This window comes from Thermobia domestica, chromosome 1 (genome assembly GCF_964235325.1).
Source record: "Thermobia domestica chromosome 1, izTheDome1.hap1.1, whole genome shotgun sequence".
NCBI classification, from domain to species: domain Eukaryota; kingdom Metazoa; phylum Arthropoda; class Insecta; order Zygentoma; family Lepismatidae; genus Thermobia; species Thermobia domestica.
Window position 1 is genome coordinate 290774394 of NC_137454.1, and position 22153 is coordinate 290796546.

Sequence of the window (22153 nt, forward strand, 5' to 3'; positions counted from 1 at the left end):
AAATTATCCATTTCCTGTATTAACGTTTATCGCTATAAAACGAAAACGGTCACGGATAGCGGGAAGCTGTTCGCTGCAAACGATTCAGCTTCTCAAGGCAATGTACAATGACTGTACCGAACATACTACCAAAAGGGAAGTGGTTGAAATTTGCTACTACTTCCGGTTTCAATATGGATTTTTATAGAGCCAGAACGGTAAGAGATATCGATATGCGGTTTTTTGCAATTGATTCAGCTTTCCAAGAATAGGTTCCGCCTTTTCCATTAACACTATTTAATCCAGAAGGGGTTCAAATTAACCATTTCCAATTTCAACACATATCACCATTGAACAAACATAGTAATAAATAGCGAAAAATAGTTCTCTGTAATCGATTCAGTGTGTCAAGAGAAGATATCGTTACAACCCGCAACACTTTTATCAAAACCAGAAGTAGTTGTAATTTACTACTAATCCCGGTTTCAGTAGTGATTTTCGTAGAGCAAAACCGGTTAGATATATTTACATGCAGTTTTTTTTTTTTTTTTTTTTTTTTTCAATGGATTTAGGTTCCAAGAATAGGGTCTATCTCCTTCGTTAACTGTTTATTCAAACGGGAAGTGGTTCAAATAATGATTTCCGATTTCAATCTTTTATCATCATAGAACAAAAGACAGTAAGGCATAACGAGTAATGGCTTTCTGATATGGATTCAGCGTCCGAGGAATCTTTTGCAACCAGCAGTTATAGATATGCTGCTTGAAGTTTTGAGTAATCAGTTCCCATAGTTTGGAAGTCTACCATAGTTTCACACTGTGAAACAAAACTCAAAAATTTTTTACCTTGTAGTTCTTTCTCATTTATTCCATCAAAAACCTGAAGAAAAACGCCGTGTAGATTACGAAATGTTTACAGACTGGAATAGTAAGTGTGAGATTAATACTACTTTCTGTTACGAAATAATCACTCGTACGTAATGTTGACTGGTTAGATTGAAATTGAGCGTTCCTTTCAGCACCGAGTCTATATGAAACGTCAACGTACAGTTTAAAGTGGAAGCCAAACCACCACCATAATGCGTTCAATTTCAAAACTTTCCCACCGGGAATCGAACCCGGGGCTCCGTGCACCAAAAGCGGGCGCACTAGTTACTAGATCTATTTGGAGGACTTATACATATGGTAATGATCATCATTTGACGATGTGTAGTATTGTGAGAACATTCAATAATTTGTCTATCTGATTATGAAAATTATACCATATGATAAAATTTAGCACGCCTAATTACTTTTCAGTGTACTGTATTTCAACGACCGTATTAAAATTGGCATTTACTTCACTACCTTGATTCATCCTGTTAATGCGTTCAATTCTTTTCGTCTTACTCTCCTCTGGAACTAACAATGGTGACACGTGCCTAAATGACCTGTTACCACTGACTCGTGACCATTTCACTTCATTGGAGTGAGCATGCCAGTAACTTTGTGTTCAATCAGCACAACAAGATGGGTCGAAGAAAAATGTGTCATTGGTAGAAAGGGGTCATTTTGTTTGGGTGTATCCATGGGTATACAATGAATGAAGTTCTCGATTTTTTATGTATCAAAGCTACGTGTTCACGAAGAGTGGTCTAAAATGCGCGTGAACGCAAAAATTACTTCAGAATTGTAGTCGCAGGGAGACTCCAATATTGAAGGACCACTGTCGAGTTTTACCTTTGGTCGAGGAATAAGGTATTCAAACACAACAAGAATTGCTGTAATCTACGAATGCAAGTTCGTCCTTTTTTGGTCAAGTCCACGAAAGAGTTCACTTCTCGCTGCGGCACATACAGCTGCATATCCACAATGGACTGTAAAACATATCCACGTGATTACAGCGAAATGAAGGCACATGGTGTGGTGTACGATCTTATTTTTGTCTTGTGTTCCAGTGATGCAAGGCGTCAAGCGCCAAGTCCGATGAATCATTTTACCCGCAGTTTCTTAGTGATCAGGTGTTCCTATTTAACCTCCATCTTTCAAGATGACATTTGTCGTAGTCACAGGGCTCAAGACGTTTGTACACTCCTCGTCACAAAAACGTAGAAAGCCTTCCAGAGTTTTAAGACCTTTAAGATTTTCCTCAGATGTGCTTACAGGAAATACATTGCCCCACGTTTTGGCACAGAGAGCAAGATGGAGAGTAAGAGGATTAGATCGCTTACAATAAACTAGGGATGGCCAATTCCGGAATTTTTACTTTCCGGAATCCGGAAAGTAAAATCGGAAAATTCCGGATTTCGGAAAAATTCCGGAATTCGGAAAAATTCCGGAATTCGGAAAAATTCCGGAATTCGGAAAAATTCCGGAATTCGGAAAAATTCCGGATTTCGGAAAAATTCCGGATTTCGGAAAAAATCCGGAATTCGGATAAATTCCGGATTTCGGAAAAATTCCGGAATTCAGAAAAATTCCGGATTTCGGAAAAATTCCGGAATTCGGAAAAATTCCGGATTTCGGAAAAATTCCGGAATTCAGAAAAATTCCGGATTTCGGAAAAATTCCGGAATTCAGAAAAATTCCGGATTTCGGAAAAATTCCGGAATTCGGAAAAATTCCGGAATTTGAAAAAAATCCGGATTTCGGAAAAATTCCGGAATTCGGAAAAATTCCGGAATTCGGAAAAAATCCGAAATTCGGAAAAATTCCGGAATTCGGAAAAAATCCGAAATTCGGAAAAATTCCGGAATTCGGAAAAAATATTTTTTTCTTTTTGTAATCCTAAGAATTTTGTTCAAATGCAAACGAACAAATTTCCTTTTTGTAATCCTAAGAATGTATGATGCAAGTTAAGCTGAAACTTACATCCTAAAGTATACACTACTCAATCTTCCCATGGTTAATGAGATGTAGTCCAAAAGTACGATGTACTCCTAATATTTAATTTTTGTTTTACTATGATATTGTCCAGAGGTAAGACATATATCACACTGAGATAAACAACTTGACATAATGAAGATGTTATCATATGTAGTTCTCCAGAAAACCGTGAGAAACGAATTTTTATGAAGTTAAAATATGCGTCGCTTGTTGCCAGTGTGATGCAATTGATAACTTTTATGCTGGAATAGTCTTATTATTATTATTATTATTATTATTATTATTATTATTATTATTATTATTATCAATCGTTGATGTACTGTAAAAGAAAAATATGAACCGTTAAGTGGTAGATTTTATCTGTTGTTTTTTGATATCTTCTAACAGTGATAACAAACTGCTTGTAAATACTGTACGCAATGATTATCAAGGACAATGGCATATTAATGTAAGGACTACTCTGCAGACTAGCAATAAATAACAGATAAACAATAGTTGCAAAAAAAAAAGTAACTAACTTGGGCACGTCAGGGGACATCCACATTGCGCATTATGTTCGCGTGGTGTTATCATGTTCATTTGGCTAATTTTAATAAGGTGAGCCTGATGTATAAAGTTGTTAAAGTCATATTATTACTCCAAGGGCCGTACGATGGAGGTATTAACGTTAATATTAATGGCACTAATGAGCACTTACTTACTCTAATGGTTAACCTTATTTTTGAGATGATTCTTAGAAGTGGGCGTGTTGGCATGCAGTTAGAAGACCTATATCCATGATTTAAAAAGCACACTTTATCTGTGGAGTACTAACAATTTGCGTCATTATCGAACACTAACGTAGCACTAGCGACGTTTAAAGTCGAAATTGGGTCTGACATAAGTGGCTTGTCAACTTCACGGACATTATATTTTCCTTGAATGCGAGAATTTTGCGCCCGGGAAATTTGCGCCCTACCACAAAAATAGGGAAAAATGCGCCCGCAATATATTTGCTCTGGGATGTTTGCGTCCTACCCCAAAAAGAGGGGGAAATGCGCCGGCTATATATTTGCACTGGGATGTTTGCGCCCTACAATTCAACTTATTTCTGTATTGTGAAAAGTAACTTCCACTCACACTTGAATTAGGCTTGTCTCTCATCGTCTCAGTGAATTACTCCATCCGTTATAATATTCCGAACAAATCAAAAAAATACAATTTTAGTTCACTAAAGGGCAATCCATACAAATACAATTTTTCATTATACTACAAAATTTACAATAAAAGTATAAATGACTGATATATAATTATTTATTAATATAATCAAAGAGTATAATTTAATCTACAAAAGGCTGTTTGGCTCTACCCAGATATTTCTGTTCACAATTCTTGCGAGTTGTTTGGCTTTTCAGGACACAAAATATAGAAAAGAAAATGTAAAGTGAATGTAAAATCAGTTCAGTAATATTATCAAGAAAATTATGTACAATGTGTTTACTTGCTGGAATTACACTTCAAACACACAATTGCGTTCAGTCGTTCTTTCAGAAAAAATGTTCCGGGGGGCACACTTAGTATTCCGGAGGGGGGTCAGTGCTGGTACTATTCTATTTATTATTATATTATAAACGTATTATTTTGGTCTCTGAGGGGGCACTCTGAGAGCTCTGGGGAGGCCAGGGTTCCCCCAAAATCATCTCTGGAAGAAGCAGTGATTGCGTTGATCCGTTGTGTTATTTTGGCTTATATTGAAGTTTATTCTCCCCTTATATAGCCACAATGAAAATAAATCACAAATGGCATGGCTGTGGGGGGGGGGAGGATTGTTTATGCTGTAATGTCAGCCCCTCCGAGCAAATGCGTAAGCTCGAATAGGTTCTTTTATTTCGCAGGGCTCAAACTTCCCGGTGGAGGTACATCGCAGGCGCAATTTTCCCTGTTCTTGAGGTAGGGCGCAAATTTCCCAGGCGCAAAATTCTCGACACCGTTCGAATGACCTCGGAAGACTATATCTTTTTCAATACTTTTTTATATTCTTTTGCTCGAGATTTCTTCATAGCTTCTTATTAAAATACTTACTAACATATCCTCATTTTATTGTCCTAACCAATCAATATGGGCATGTTGTCAGTAAATATTTAGATTGATCGAGCCCCTGGTGTGTAACCACAGTATTTCATATCATCCCCTCATTAGAAATCTTCTCTAAACGAACCAATATATGTTGTCAATAAAATATTTTAGAATGATTGAGCCCCAGGTAATTAACCACAGTATTTCGTGACAGACCCCCCTTCGTATTACCATATTCTAGCTACGTGCCTGACTCAGCTAATTCTCTACATTCTTTACCAAGCACGCATTTTCTAAAGCGGAAAGTGTTCTGTAAATACCTAACATAAGCTCATTATTTTCAGCAGATGCACAAATTGGGTAACATTCTATCTACATGAATGTTATATATGTCGATTACTGGAAACCGCTTCTCGCTATCTATTACCATATTTACTATATAATGATTAACGTTAAAACAGGAAATGGTTGATTTGTACCGCTTCCGGTTTGAATATTACATTCTTCAGGGAACTCGATTCTTAACTATTGACTCTGTACATCGTGGGCAAAATTGATGGTAATCCATCAGATAGTTCTTGAGACTGTTTGTTTCACTGACGGACAGAATGAATATATGGCTATAGAGTTTCGATAAACTAAATTCTTTAATGAGTGATGATGGAACAAATACAAGAAAGGGAACCAAGAGTACCACCGGGAAAATTTTCGAACACAAAATTAGCCATCCAAAACCCACATGTCCTGGGTTAGAATACCATAGATGAAAACTCTACCACTGAGTCATCAATCACCCGCTTATTAGTTTTATTAATTATTATATTAATATAAATTAATGAATGTCTACTTATGTTAATTATTGAACAGTTACATTGTATACTTCGTAAAGTGAAAAATTATAAATTTGTATTTACTGTACATAGGTATGTTGACAATAAGCGAATGTTATTACAATATTTGTTGATATTTCTTTTCCTTCACTGCCTTTCGTCTGGTTAAAAAGTAGTTTGCAGTGCTTTGGAGCAGCTGCAGGTGGGAACGCGATAATGTTTCAGACATACCGGCGACTTTTTTGTGTGTGAAAATAAGACCTTCCTCATAAAGCAGTAAATAACTGCAGCAGCAATTGTCTACGTAAGTGATAAAGACATATCCAACTACAAGAAACTAATACAGTATATATATTCATTATTGTGTTTTTCTTTTAACAGCTACTAGCTAGGGATGGCCAATTCCAGAATTTTTATCCAGTAAAATCGGAAAAATTCCGGATTTTTTCCGAATGTCGGAATTTTTCCAAAATCCGGATATTTTCCGAAATCCGGAATTTTTCCGAAATCCGGATTTTTTCCGAAATCCGGAATTTTTCCGAATTCCGGAATTTTTCCGAAATCCGGAATTTTTCCGAAATCCGGAATTTTTCTGAATTCCGGAATTTTTCCGAAATCCGGAATTTTTCCGAAATCCGGAATTTTTCCGAATTCCGGATTTTTTCCGAATTCCGGAATTTTTCCGAATTCCGGATTTTTTCTGAATTCCGGAATTTTTCCGAATTCCGGAATTTTTCCGAAATCCGGAATTTTTCCGAATTCCGGATTTTTTCCGAATTCCGGAATTTTTCCGAATTCCGGAATTTTTCTGAATTCCGGAATTTTTCCGAATTCCGGAATTTTTCCGAAATCCGGAATTTTTCCGAATTCCGGATTTTTTCCGAATTCCGGAAAGTAAATTTTCCGATTCCGGAAAACAAAATTTCCGGATTCCGGATTCCGGAAAATTTTGGCCATCCCTACAATAAACAAATATATAATTGACACGTAAAAATGTATAGAACAGTCATAACAAAAAAGGAAAAAAAAATCAAGAATTGGTATACTGAACAATTCTGAAGAGCACATGAGAATGATCAAAAAGAGAAAAGTATCAATGTCTTCATTAAGGATAAAAACTGAGAGAGAGTATGTATTGCATTCTTTCAATAGGTTTTTTTTTTTTTTTTTTTTTTTTTTTTTTAATCTTCAACGAAAGTATGCGAATTACCATGTCTGTTAGCCTGCCTATATTGTTACTTTACTCAAAAACATAAGCTATTAAGTTACAAGTTTTTGTCATACATGTAGGGGGTCAAATAATTAGTTCTTATAGCAAGTGTTGTACACTTCTGGTCACAAAACCTAGAATGTATTCCAGAAACTGTCAAACAAAATTGAACCTAGATTATTACATCCCTCGCATCTGTGCTTCAGAGAGCAACATACGTAGTCTTACAAGAGCAATAGATTAACTGCACATTGTCGCCAATTAAATATATAATTAGCAGATAAAATACAATTATAGCACATTATAAAAAAAAGTATGAAATATTTATTCATGAATTATAAAAAAGCCTGAGTAGTGTCAGGAAATCGTCCAAAAATAACGCATTCCCCAAGAATAAACTACCCCTCATAGACCTTCTTAAATCAAACGAGTTATGCAATATTGTCAGTATATTAATTAAATGTTTGTTTATGAAACATGAAGAAAATCGTCTTTAAAAACACACACACACACACTTAGGAATAAAACCTACCCCTCGTAGACCTTTCAAGATCAAATGAGTTATGCCACATTGTCAGGTTATAACAGTGGCGAAGTGTAATCCCGCAAGTAGGGTAGGCCCGACAAACCCATAATACATAACAACAACACTGTTTAGAGTTGAATTTATGTCCATGTATACATAGTGTTTTTTTTTTGTTTAATTTAATAAGGAAAAGTAGTCTATTATTATTATTATTATTATTCAACAAATATTTACATGAGGAAAATACGCAATATGTATAAATGGAAAATATTTCCATTTAGCTCCACTACAAATATTTTGATGTGGGATGGGGGATGTGGGGGGATTTCCTCCTCAGTTGCTGTTCTCATTTCCTGCATATTTGAAAATGGAGGGAGAGAAAAAGAAAATACATTATTACAGTTAGATGTCAAATTTCTTGGATAAGTGTTACTTGCATCTCTCACTTTAAAGTAAGTGCAATACTGCATTTAATTAATGCATCACATGATGCTGACTTCACTAGAAATGTTAGTGCTCAGAATGAACTTCATTTGAATCAACGCAAGATATTTAATATTGTATTCTATGCAGTGGCATATTTAAGGAGGTGGCTTCAGGGCCCAAGCACTCACCGAAATTTTATCGCACTTTTTATTGTTTTATACATATTACAGAATTTTCACATTTCCAGGAATGAAGTTAGCGAAGTCCCTCCCGAAACATGCAAAGCCCCTCGAAACAAAATCGTAAATACTCCACTGATTTTATGAAATGGAAAACTCAACTAAAATTACACACAAATATAATTATTTTATCCTATATGGTAGCGTTTGTAAATTTATACATATGTTTAATGTATCAAACTTATATTCTATATGCTATTATGGACCAGGCCCCATGTAGGAAAAAAATACAGCTACTCTGAATAACTCCTGAGAGTACATACCCAAATTAAACAAGTTATCACTAACAGAAATACATAATTCTACACAGAAACTTCTTACTCTGTCGTAAGGAAATCATTCTATGACATATTAGCATTTAAAGATGACTTCAGCGTTAAAACTAAACCTCCAGAGGCGAGCCTTCGTACCTTCCCCACAATGCGTGCAATTCCAAGCGAAAGTACCTTCGCTCCCTGAGCAGCATAGCCCGTAAACTTGTCTAGCGAGCTGGTGAGGCTCAGACGAAAGGGGTTCCGAGTGTTTCGAACCTATTATTTTGTTACCGAAAAAAGCGAAATGTTGAAGTATTATATTTATTTTATAAGAAATCAAAGATAAAGAAAATCTACGGTAGAAAACAGGGTAGGCCCGGCCTCGGAGCCTCATAGTACGCTTCGCCACCGGTTATTAATCAAATATTTATTTGTGAAATATGAACAAAATCGTATGAGTCGTTTTTGAGAAAATCGTCCGAAAAGAAACATGTCCCAAAGTAGTAGAAAAACCTGCGTTCTGCGCCACTGACCCTCTACCCACTTTCTCAGTCCCGCCTGAAGCAAACAATGAATTTCCCAGTGCCGCCTGACACACTATGCCGGAAGACACAGGGAGGATATGAGAAATCGAGCACCTTGAACCGTCCACCCACGGTCTTTTACGACCTCCATTTTAGGGGTGTATTTGTTCCCTTTTATGAGCACTTTTTAGGGCGTGTACTCGTTCTTTTATGAGTACATTTAAGGGGTGGACTCGTTCCCTTTTATGATAACTTTTTCCACCCCTTATTTTACCATAGCAGAGAATACATAGTAGAACATAATCTTTTATGAGTACATTTTAAGGGGTAGACTTGTTCCCTTTTATGATCACTTTTTCCACCCCTATTTGAACATAGCACATATTACATAAGACCATGTAGCATAGCAGAGCTAATACAAGAGGATGGCTTATTTTCCAACCCCTATTTTCACATAGCAGAGAATACATAAGACTACGAAACATAGCAGGGGTGTATTCATTCCCTTTTATGAGCATTTTCAACCCCTATTTTAACTATAAACATAGCAGACAATGAATACCTATGTAACATAGCAAAGGGGGTGTGAACACACAACTATTTAAACATAGCAGAACTAGTAAAAGAGTATGGCTTATTTTCCAACCCCTATTTTAACATAGCAGAGCGTTCCACCCCTAATTAAACATAGCAGTGCTGTACTCGTGTCCTTTTCCAACCCTTATTTTAACATAGCATCGTTTCCAACCTATATTCGAACTTAGCTGAGAATATATAAAACTACTCCAACCCCTTTATGAGCACTTTTTAGGGGTGGACTCGTTTCCTTTTATGATCACTTTTTCAACCCCTTAGCAGAGAATACGAACACACAGCAGAGCATAAGACTACGTAACATAGCAGGGATGTACTCGTTCTCTTTTATGAGCATTTTTAGGGGTGTATTCGTTCTCTTCTATGATCACTTTTTCAACCCCTATTTGAACATTTTATCATAGCAGAGAATATATGGAGACTACGAACACATAGCAAAGCAGATAATACATAAGACTACGTAACATAGCAGAGGAGTTGAGTTGAATTTAGTTTAGCGTCCCTTTCAGCAGCGAGGCTATATGAGACGTGGACCTACTGATTAACGTGGAATCCGAACCACATGAGCTCCCGCCGGGAAACGAAGTAACATAGCAGAGATAGTACATTTTTAGGGGTGTATTCGTTCTCTTTTATGATCACTTTTTCAACCCCTATTTGAACATTTTATAGTAGAGACTACGTAACATAGCAGGGATGTATTCGTTTTCAACTCCTATTTGAACATAGCACATAATACATAAGACTACGTAACATAGCAAGAATGTATTCGTTTCCACCCCTAATTGAACATAGCATATATTACATAAGACTACGTTTCAACCCCTATTTTTCCACCCCTATTTGAACATAGTCTTTTATGAGCATATTTTCCATCCCCTATTTTAACATAGCATCGTTTCCTTTCCAACCCCTATTCGAACTTAGCAGAGAATACACGAACACATAGCAAAAACTACTCCAACCCTTATTTTAACACACAAGACTACGAACTTAGCAGAACATAGCAAATTCTTTCCACCCCTATTTAAACATAGCAGAGCTAATAAAAGAGTATGACTTTAGGGGATGTATTTTAATAGCAGACAATGAGCACATTATAGCAAAGACTGTAAGGGGTATACTCGTTTCCAACATAGCAGAAATTACATAAGACTATGTAACATAGCAGGGTTGTACTCGTTCCAACCTCTATAGCAAAGATTACTGAACCGTCCACCCACGGTCTATAGATAGTCATTTTAGGGGGTGTATTCATTCTGTTTGATGACCACTTTTTCTACCCCTATTTGAACATAGTCTTTTATGAGCATATTTTCCATCCCCTATTTTAACATTTTCCAACCCCTATTTTAACATAGCAGTAATTACATAAGACTACGAACACATAGCAGAGCAGAGAATACATAAGACTACGAAACATAGCAGGAGTGTAGTCATTCCCTTTTATGAGCATTTTTTTCAACTCCTATTTTAACTATAAACATAGCAAAGGGGGTGTACATAAGATTACGAACACACAACTATTTAACATAGCAGGGCTGTATTCGTTCCACCCCTATTTTAACGTAGCACAGATTTCGTCCCCAACCCCTAATTTAACATAGCAGAAATGACACAAGCATGTCCTCAAACTACTGACCATCGAGAACAGAGGTCAAACTCGTAAACGGACATTTAGCAATTGGTCGTCAACTACTACAAGTTCCAAAAATAATGACCATCGAGGTCAAAGGTCAAATATTTAAACTCGAATAACTCGTAAACAGAGCAACATATTGTGGTGGTGTTTCCACATTTAGTAATTGGTCATCAACTACTACAACTTCCAAAATAATGACCATCGAGGTCAAAGGTTAAAATACTTAAAACCTAATAACTCGGAAACAGAGCCACATATTGAAGTGGTGTTTCCACATTTAGTAATTGGTCATCAACTACAAGTTCCAAAAATAATGACCATCGAGGTCAAAATTCAAACTCGTAAACGAAGCCACATATTGAGATGACGTTTCCTCATTTAGTAACAGATCATCAACTACATGTACGAAAATATTGACCATCGACGTCAAATAACTCGTAACAGAGCAACGGATAAATTTGTGTGATCTATTCAATTTTGTACCGAGCAGAAAAAAGTGAAGAAGGAATAAATTTGAGTGGCTTATTTACTTTTGTATTAATGAGAAAGAAATCAAAGAAACACAATTTTAACTAGCGCAGAATTTCTGTACCTTTTTGGGCTATTCAAATAAACGCAAAAATTAATTTGGATGGAGTATTCATTTTTTCTACTAACAAGAAAGAAAGCAAAGATATGCCATATTAACTAGCTGAGAATTTTATATCATTTTGTAATACTCAAATAAACGATGGAGTATTCACTTTTGTGGCAAGCAGAAAAAGGAAAGAACTAACATTTTGTACTAATCAAATAAGCGAAGGAATAAATTTGGGTGGCCTACTTAGTTTTGTCCATTCTTTAACTACCTCAATATTTCAGTACCATTGTAACTAGCTCAAACAAACGAAAGAATAAATTTGAATTGCTTAAGCAAAGAAGGTCAATGGTAACTAGCTCAGCAATTTGTACCTTTTTGTGCTATTAAAATAAACGAATGATTAAATTTGAGTGACCTATTCAATTTTGTACCAAGTAGAAAAATTGAAGAATGAATAAACTTTGTTTGCTTCTTTACTAAATAAACAAAGGAATAAATTTCTACTAACCAGAAAGGACCATTTTAAGTAGCTCAGAAGTTACAATACCATTTTGTACTATTTAAACAAACGAAGGGATAACTTTCGAGTGAGCTTTTTAATTTTGTAGCAAGAAAAAAGCGAAGAAGGGCCATATTTTATATCAATTTGTACGAACCAGAAAAAAGTGAAGAATGAATAAAATTTGAGTGAACTATTTCCTTATGTACCAACTGGAAAAAGTGAAGGGCCATTATAGCTTTGTATTATTCAAATAAACGAAGGAATAAATTTTTACTTACCAGCAAAGGCGAAGAAGGTTCATTATACCTTTTTGTGCTATTCAAATAATCAAGGGAATAAATTTGAGTAGTCTATTTTATTTTTGTACCCATCAGAAGAAAAGGAAAGAAGAACCATTTTAACTAGCTCAGCATTTTATACCTTTTTATGCCATTTAAAGAAATGAATAAATAAATACGGGTGTCCTATTTCCTTTTGTACCAACGTGAAAACGAAAAGCGAAGAAGGATCATTTTAACTGGCTTAGAATTGTATACTTTTTTGTAATATTTAATCAAACGAAGGGTTAAACTTCTGAGACCTATTTCGTTTTGTACCAAACAGAAAAAAAGCTACACAAGTAAACAGGAATCAATTTGTACTAACCAGAAAAAGCGAAGAAATGCCATTTTTAACTAGCTCAGAATTTCTAGACCTTGTTGTACTATTTAAACAAACGAAGGGATAAATTTGAGCGGTTATTCAATTTTGTAGCAAGAAGAAAAAAGCGAAGAAGGACCATTTTAACTACTCAAATAAACGAAGAAATAAATTTGGATGGAGTATTAGGTTTTGTGCCAAGCAGAAAAAGGAAAGAATTAATCAAGTAAACAAAGGAATAAATTTGTACTGACCAGAAAAGGCGAAGAAGGACCATTTTAACTAAATCACCATGCAATACCTTTTTGTGCTATTCAAATAATCGAAGGAATAAATTTGAGTGGTCTATTTTACTTTTGTACCAATCAGAAGAAAAACAAAGAAGATTCATTTTATACCCTTTTGTGCCATTTAAAGTCCTAAGGTGCTCACGGAACAATTTTTATAGAGGGGTGACTCTAAAGTCCAAAGTTTCCCGATCACTAACTACATATTTGAATGTAAGATTTAACCAACCAGAACTGCCATTGGTTACAGAAGAGAGTTGCATCATAAATTGTGTAGAACAGACTCCATAGCAATTAGCGTTCTAAAGAAAACTGATGAATGACAACGAATCATTGCAATTAATAAAGATAGAAGAAACAGCATGCTTGGCCATTTTGGATCACAGTACTGATAGAGGAAAAGGCAGAAGAGATATAATCAAAGTAAAAATCAGCTCACCAAGGAAAAGAACAGTTTTCAAACATGTTGCACACCATCTATAGAAAAGTGCTGAATTATAATTCTTTCTGTTGCTGCAAATGTTTAAGCTTCTCAATATTAATGCATTTTAAATAATAAAAAAGGAACGGTACGAAAAAGTTACCTAACATTTGTATTGTTAGTATAGTGAAGGTCCTAAGGTACAGTGTATTGAGCGCAAATCTGTTTCTTATATAGCGTAGGGCACCGTGGATGGCAAACGGCTATTGACATTATTTTTAGTGTAATTTCAAAGCTCCTTATATAGCGCATTTTTTACGTGACGGGAAAGACAATGCTACTTTAAAGTTACCCTTTCTCTGGGTGACACAGGAATATACAAAATAGTACAAAATCTAGTAGCACAAAAATAGAACACTCAAATATATTCCTTCGTTTATTTGAGTAGTACAAAATGGTGTAAAATGGTGAGCTAGTTAAAATAGACCTCCTTTGATTTTCTTCTGATTGGTACAAATATAAAATACATTACCCAAATTTATTCCTTCGTTTATTTGATTAGTACGAAATGTTATTTCCTTCCTTTTTCTGCTTGCTACAAAACTGAATACTCCTTCGTTTATTTGCGTATTACAAAATTATGTAAAATTTTGAGTTAGTTAATATGAAACATCTTCGCTTTTTCTGGTCTGTACAAATTTATTCGTTTGTTTGTTTAAATAGTACATGGTCTAGAAATTCTGAGCTAGTTAAAAATGGCATTTCTTCGCTTTTTCTGGTTAGTACAAATTGATACCGTTGTTTATTTGTGTAGCACAAAAATTATTAGTTAGTTAAATGGCATTTCTTTGCTTCTTCTGCTTGGTACAAATTTTACAAAAAGGTGTAAAATTCTAAGCCAGTTAAAATGGTCATTCTTCGCTTTTTCTTTTCTCATTGCTACAAAAGGAAATAGGACATCCGTATGTATATATTCATTTCTTTAAATGGCACAAAAAGGTATAAAATGCTGAGCTTGTTAAAATGAACCGTCTTTGTTTTTCCGTATTAAGGTGTCTTGTGCTATATAAGAAACAGATTTGCGCTCAATACACTGTACCTTAGGACCTTCACTATACTAACAATACAAATGTTAGGTAACTGTTTCGTACCGTTCCTTTTTTATTTTATTTAAAATGCATTAATATTGAGAAGCTTAAACATTGCAGCAACATAAAGAATTATAAATCAGCACTTTTCTATAGATGGTGTGCAACATGTTTGAAAACTGTTCTTTTCCTTGGTGAGCTGATTTTTACTTTGATTATATCTCTTCTGCCTTTTCCTCTATCAGTACTGTGATCCAAAATTGCCAAGCATGCTGTTTCTTTTATCTTTATTAATTACAATGATTCGTTGTCATTCATCAGTTTTCTTTAGAACGCTAATTGCTATGAAGTCTGTTCTACACAATTTATGATGCAACTCTCTTCTGTAACCAATGGCAGTTCTGGTTGGTTAAATCTTACATTCAAATATGTAGTTAGTGATCGGGAAACTTTGGACTTTAGAGTCACCCCTCTATAAAAATTGTTCCGTGAGCACCTTAGGACTTTAAATGGCACAAAAGGGTATAAAATGAATCTTCTTTGTTTTTCTTCTGATTGGTACAAAAATAAAATAGACCATTCAAGTTTATTCCTTCGATTATTTGAATAGCACAAAAAGGTATTGCATGGTGATTTAGTTAAAATGGTCCTTCTTCGCCTTTTCTGGTCAGTACAAATTTATTCCTTTGTTTACTTGATTAATTCTTTCCTTTTTCTGCTTGGCACAAAACCTAATACTCCATCCAAATTTATTTCTTCGTTTATTTGAGTAGTTAAAATGGTCCTTCTTCGCTTTTTTCTTCTTGCTACAAAATTGAATAACCGCTCAAATTTATCCCTTCGTTTGTTTAAATACTACAACATGGTGTAGAAATTCTGAGCTAGTTAAAAATGGCATTTCTTCGCTTTTTCTGGTTAGTACAAATTGATTCCTTTGTTTACCTGTGTAGCTTTTTTTCTGTTTGGTACGAAACGAAATAGGTCACAGAAATTTAACCCTTCGTTTGATTAAATATTACAAAAAGGTATAAAATTCTAAGCCAGTTAAAATGATTCTTCTTCGCTTTTGTTTTCACGTTGGTTTCTAGGCGAGTGCATAGAAAAGTGTACCGAACGAACGGACCGGAAGGACGGGTGTCGAAAAGTCTCATTTTCGGTATGTAGACGCCATGAAACATGTAAATCCGTTCAAATCTGAATTTGATATATTATTTTCACAATCACTATATTTTCTTTTCTCTTTTGTCGCTCGAAAAAGAAAAGCCTGAGTTTACCACAAAAAGCTAGGGAGTTTGCCAAAAAATATTCAGTTACAGGGCCACCGCACTAAAGTTTTTAAATTCAATTTCTTAACTGTGTTAGGCCGCAGTTGTTACTGAAGTGTGTATTTGGATAATACGAATAAAATTACCGTATTATTCAAATACATCGAATGTCACATTATCGAATAAAAAACTTCGATTGAAGAAAATCCACACTACAAAACTAACTCATACTTTGAGCACATTTTCATTAGACATATAATATACCAATTAATGCAACCATTGTTTATGAAATATGAAAAAAATCAAATGAGTCATTTTTGAGAAAGTCGTTCAAAAAGAACACGTCAGGAGTAACCTACCTCTTGTGAATTGTTTGGAACAATGAGTTAAGATATACTTTTTTATTAATGAAATATTTATTTGCGAAATTTGAACAAAACCGCCTGTCCGAGAAAATAGTCGGGAAGAAACCTTGACCCCCAAAATAAACTATCCGTTGTAATTGTTTTTCATAGAAATAACATACTAAAATATAGGGTTATTAATGAAATACTAATTTATGAATTATCAATAAAATTGCCGAGTAATTTTTGAGAAAATCGTGAGGGAAAAATAACTCCCCGAATAAACTATCTCTTGAGGATTCTTTCAGGGTAAGCGAGTTATTCCATATTATTAGGTTTTTAATGAAATATTTAGTTTTGAGTACGAGCAAATTGCTTGACTCAGTTTTGAGAAAACCGTGGAGGAAAAACAACCCCAAGAGTAAACTACACCTCGCATATATTTTTAGGACAAACGAGTTTTGCCATATTGTTCGGTTATTAACGAAATATTTATTTTTGCAATATGAATAAACTCTTTTGAGTCGTTTTTGAGAAAATCGCCCAGACAACACACTCCACCAAAAATAAACTACCCCTCGCATTTTTTAGAACAAACGAGTTATGCCATATTGTTAAGTTATTAATGAAATATTTATTTATAAAATATGAACGAAAACACGTGAGTCCATTTTGAGAAAATCACTGAGAAAAAACTTACCTCTTAGTATAAACTACCCCTTGTAGATTTTTCTCAGATAAATGCCTTATACCACAAAATAGGGTTGCTAATTAAATATTGATTTATATAAAGAAGAAAGAAAACAAGACTGTTAGAGCCAGTTATGAGAAAATATCTTTTTTCTATTTTCATTGTACAGGAAACTACTCTTGTTTTGGGAGTAGGAGGGAAATAAAAACAACTATAGGAAATACTATGAAAATGTTTAACTAAAATTTAGTGCAGATAAGTTAAACGGTATGGCCTCTAGGCGAGTGCACAGAAAAGTGTAGCGAACGGATGGACGAACAGATGGACATGTATCGAAAAATAATTTTTTCGGTGTTAGGAGCTATAAGTTAATACGTGTAAATTCGTTGAAATCTCAAATTTGATTTTTTTCGAACACCATACTTTCTTTCATTTGTCACTTCAAAGTAAAAGGAACTCAAAACTACAGATAAGAGACACCTACTTTTACACATAGACATTTATTGATTTAAAACTGTTTTAGTTTTTGTCATTTCACTTCCAATTGAAAGGTTTTACGATGACTTACGGCATACCAATGACGAGACGGAAGTTTTCAGGAAGTAAATGCATTCAGAAGTCTAGACTGCATTACACCTATCAGCCTGTTTTTACTTCTGCAATTGTTGACAGCTGTAATTTCGTCCAAACGCTACATGAAATAATTCTTGGTTGACGTCATTGTGTTAGTATTTTAGTATTGTTCTCTTCAGACTTGGTTGAAGTTTTGTCTTAACGGTTATATATATTTTTTTCTTATTTCATCGTTGCACATAAGAATAAAATGTTGTGATGAGTGGATAGATTCGAATTTACAAACATTGAGTTTTCATTCTTCCAACACTTTACCAATGGACCAAGCTTTGTCTTCACGTTAATGCACGGTTACAGGGTTTATTACGATTTAAATAAAATGGCTGGCTGTTAGAGTTTCCTGCTCACATATTTCGATAAAAAATTTTCATTGCTTCATAGATAAGTAGAGCAATGTTTAGATACACATTTTAGGAGAGTGAATTTTGGTGTATATAATAATTTCATGCCAGATAAAAGCTGGATAAGTTTTGATAACATGTTTCATATGTAGTTCTCAATAATAGGTTTGTTGTTCGGGATGACGTTCCAAGGTTCAGCATTGACTAGCAGTTTTTACTATTAATGTCCCTTCTAACAATATTGGCAGTGGACAAAAGTTAACCCGTGTTGAAGCTTTTTGCTCCTAATTTAGGTATTTTACTTTACTATTTAACGAATATATTGAAAATTGTCAGCAGACACATATGCAGTAATTTATTTCGGGAGGGGTCCGACTTCAATATTAGGATAAATTATAATAAAATTTTAAAAGATAATCCCCAAAATTAGGCTAAATTTACAGAAAAGTTGGGATTTCAGAGGGGGTCCGGACCCCCTGGACCCACCCCTAAATGCGTCCTTGTTTGTCAGTAACGTTTCCTCATTTTGAAACCCTCAAAAACTTCGGATATATAAAGGAAAACGAGTTGTTTTCGATGAAATATCACTTCAAGGAGACGCAACAGTTTTATTGCACATGGTGGTATCCCACGTTCACAAGGGCAAGACTTCCTTCCCTTTCTCTGCCATTGTGCTATATCGAAAGGTTAGGTTTGTAAAATATTACTACTACGAACAAGCATGATTGGCAGATAGGAATACTGAACAGAACTACACAGAAATGCATGCTGATCTTACGTTTATAGCTACCTTTTGGTGATTTGCTCTCAACGTCAATCGAGTGGTAATTCAGTTACGTCTCTGTTCTTAAGCCATGTTCGTATTACTTCGAACATTTTTGATAATGAAAAGCATGCCTCGTAATATAACAGACTTCTTTCGCGTAAGAAATCGAAACTCAGTTGATCAGAGCAACTAGTCTGTACGAATTAGGTTTTTAGTTCGAGCCCAGTATGAGTGAGGGTTTTATACTATTGTTTTTATCTTTTTTATGTGAGGAAAAATCAAATTGTGGCATCGCGATATCAAATGTACTGTATTTGGTTAGGTAACTTTGTCTTAGCTAAACTTTAAACATCAGTAACCGTCGAAATTATTTCACTAACCGATCACTTACTGAAAATTTCAAACACTTCAAACCAGTTGCATAACATGAAGCTTAACCTCTCCTCCGCAGTCCTTAGTTATACATGCGTACTTTCAGGGGTAAACCAAAAGCCGAGCGACAGCTTGGGGCGCCAAAACGAGCCTCAAAAAGTAAATTTTATAAGGTGTTTTCTACTGACGTTTTTGGTTATATTCTTGTAAAGTAGTGGCAATTACATGATCTTTTTCCATTTCACCATGGAAGAAGAGAATTTCATAGTATTAAGGGGGCTGTATCGAAAAATGGACAGAGGGCATGTAGAATAAAAAGTGGCGGGGAAGTAAGTATTGTTTGTGTGCTTGAGTTTAGCGTTCGACGGTTATGTCTTAATGGCCAGGGGAGATGTAGATACTAATTATAGTGGAATCCGAACCACTTTTATCGTTCAACAGTAATCCACCGGGAATTGGACCCGGCACCACAGAAGGCAGGCGTGCTAGCCACTAGACCAAGCGGGGGGCGGAGTTCGTATTGTTTATAGCGGGCCATATTCTTTGTGAAGTCTTCCTAGGTAATGAATTTCTTTTTGAAAAATGGGTTTAAAATATTAAAAACCCTATGATAAAATGTAAAATATAGGCTAGTACTAGAGGGAGGGCACCAGAAAGTCACTTTGCACGTGTGAAAGTTTGGCCTGGTCCTCCCCTGCGTACTTTCTGTATATTTTTTGGCCTTGCGGCTTGTGCGGTCCCCACGCCACAGGGTTGCGGGGACGCTATTTACGCCTGTGCTTTGAACGTAATTCAATAACTGCTTAAGAAATTCTACCATCAGCGTGGAAACGGGAATATATATTTTTCTAATAGTCCCATAGAACTTTCACTCAGATCGCCAGATGCAATTTTTCAGAGTGTGCTCTGGCTAAGTAGAAGGAAGATCTGATGTTTCCTAAGTAAGTTCCTTTCAGAAAGTTTGCTATTTCTTTAACGGTGATGTAAATAAACATACTCATCGTTATTAGCCCGACATCGAACCAAATCCCTCTAGAACAATGATCGGCGAAAGTTTATTCTGCCTAATTTTATAAGCGACTCAAGGGTGAAACACTTCTTAACGAAAGCAATGCTGTGTATATACTGCCTTGTATCTAACAAAATATAAAGTGCTTTGTAATCTTTAGACACTTTTCCTATTCTTTTTGTCACCCTTGGTTGTGTAGGGCAGCCTCGAACAAATAAAGAAGAGGTAATATTACAGTCAAGGGGCGCTATAAATATATTAGGTATTTCTTTTCTTACCTAACCATAACGGCCTAGGGTCGTCTTCGGTAGAATAAAAAAATGCTACGTGATATTCCATTCACGAAGGAGGAAAGGATACTGTAAATATATTTCTCATTCATTTTGTCTGCCCTGCTTCTCAGAAATTATATACTTTCTGTTGGAGGGTGCTGAAAAAAGAGAGGGGAAATAAAATGTCGTGCCCCCTCATACATTTTAAATTTTGTGACGTGGTTGCTCGAATTATTACTAAAGAAAGCACCTTAAACTAAGACATCTAAAGTTACTACATTATGTAAGGGTGGCATATTCAGGGATAATAATAATAATAATAATAATAATAATAATAATAATAATAATAATAATAATAATAATAATAATAATAATAATAATAATAATAATAAATATGAATGTTTTTGGAGAGCCGAAATTATGTGACACGAATCATTACATGTAGAGCTTTAAGATGAGTGGTCATAGGGGAAGAAAAAACAAGATTTTTCTCTGTCTGACTAACGTTAAGATTATGTGCTGAAGGTAAGAAGCATCATCATTCTACAATAGGTTGCTTTTACGTAGAATATCAATTACTTGAGTTCTTCTCCTTCGGGCAACTTTCCTTATGTAGTAAATTCAAAACAATTTCAATTTAAAACAAATATTTATAGGGAAAATTAAACATTTAATAGGGAAATCTGTTATCAAAATATCCAAACACGTAGATAGAAGACTATCTAGTGAGAAACATTGTAAAACTATATAAAATTCTCCAAATTAGAATTAACATTTACTGAAAAACATTCGTTATGCATCAGTGAGCATGTAGTGAGCAGTGAGCACAGGGGAAATAATTACGAAACTGTTTGCAAACAAAAATTAGAGACACTAATGCAAATGCGACAACGATATTTTCTCTTTTTATGGTATCGTCATGAGTTTTACACATATGTTAGAATTTGATTCCTTCCCAAATAAATAAATAATATAACATAGTGATAAAAATGATAACAGCACTTTCATGGGATTCGAACCCACTACCTTTGACATAGAGACTCGTTTTGACATAGAGCTATTTGTTTTCTTACGAGAACTGAACCTGTTCTACAGTAAAGACGATGTTTCATTACGATTGTGCTAACAATTCGTCCTTTTCCATAGGCAATTTCCACTATTTGCTCTATCTATACGTTGATACATAGCATACTCATATATTTGGAGTTCGCTGATAATGCATATAATAAGACATATTAGTAATACTTCGTTAAAATTTTCGTTTGTAGATCTAATCCACGTTTCTCTCAATGACATAGATGTCGCTACTTCGTGTTGAACTGCAGAATTCCCTCGCGTTCTTGAAAATTTCCCACTTTAGCAGAGTTGGTAATTCTCGAGATTTCTGTCGATTTAATGTTTTTTGCTTCTAATTTCTTTATTTTAAGCTAATATCTAACACAAATATTAAAAACGGGTTTGTTATTAACCTGTCCTGCTGGGGAAACCTTCCGAAATTTCGAACATATAAAGAAAACGGAGATATTTTCAAAAAACTTCAAAATAAAGAGACGCGTCATTTATTTTGCTCATAGTAGTACAAAGGTTTATTACCTTCATATGTTCATGTTCCCTTTTAAATTTGGGAATTATCAAATAACGGCATCCGATGGTGATTAACTGTGACATATCTCGTGCTGTTTGAATCCAAATTCAGCTCCTTAACTTGGAGGAGGGGGATACATATAAAAATGATCGAAATAACCAATATCAGTGTCGAATTCATAGTTTTCCGGCACGCTGAGATCAACAATAACACTG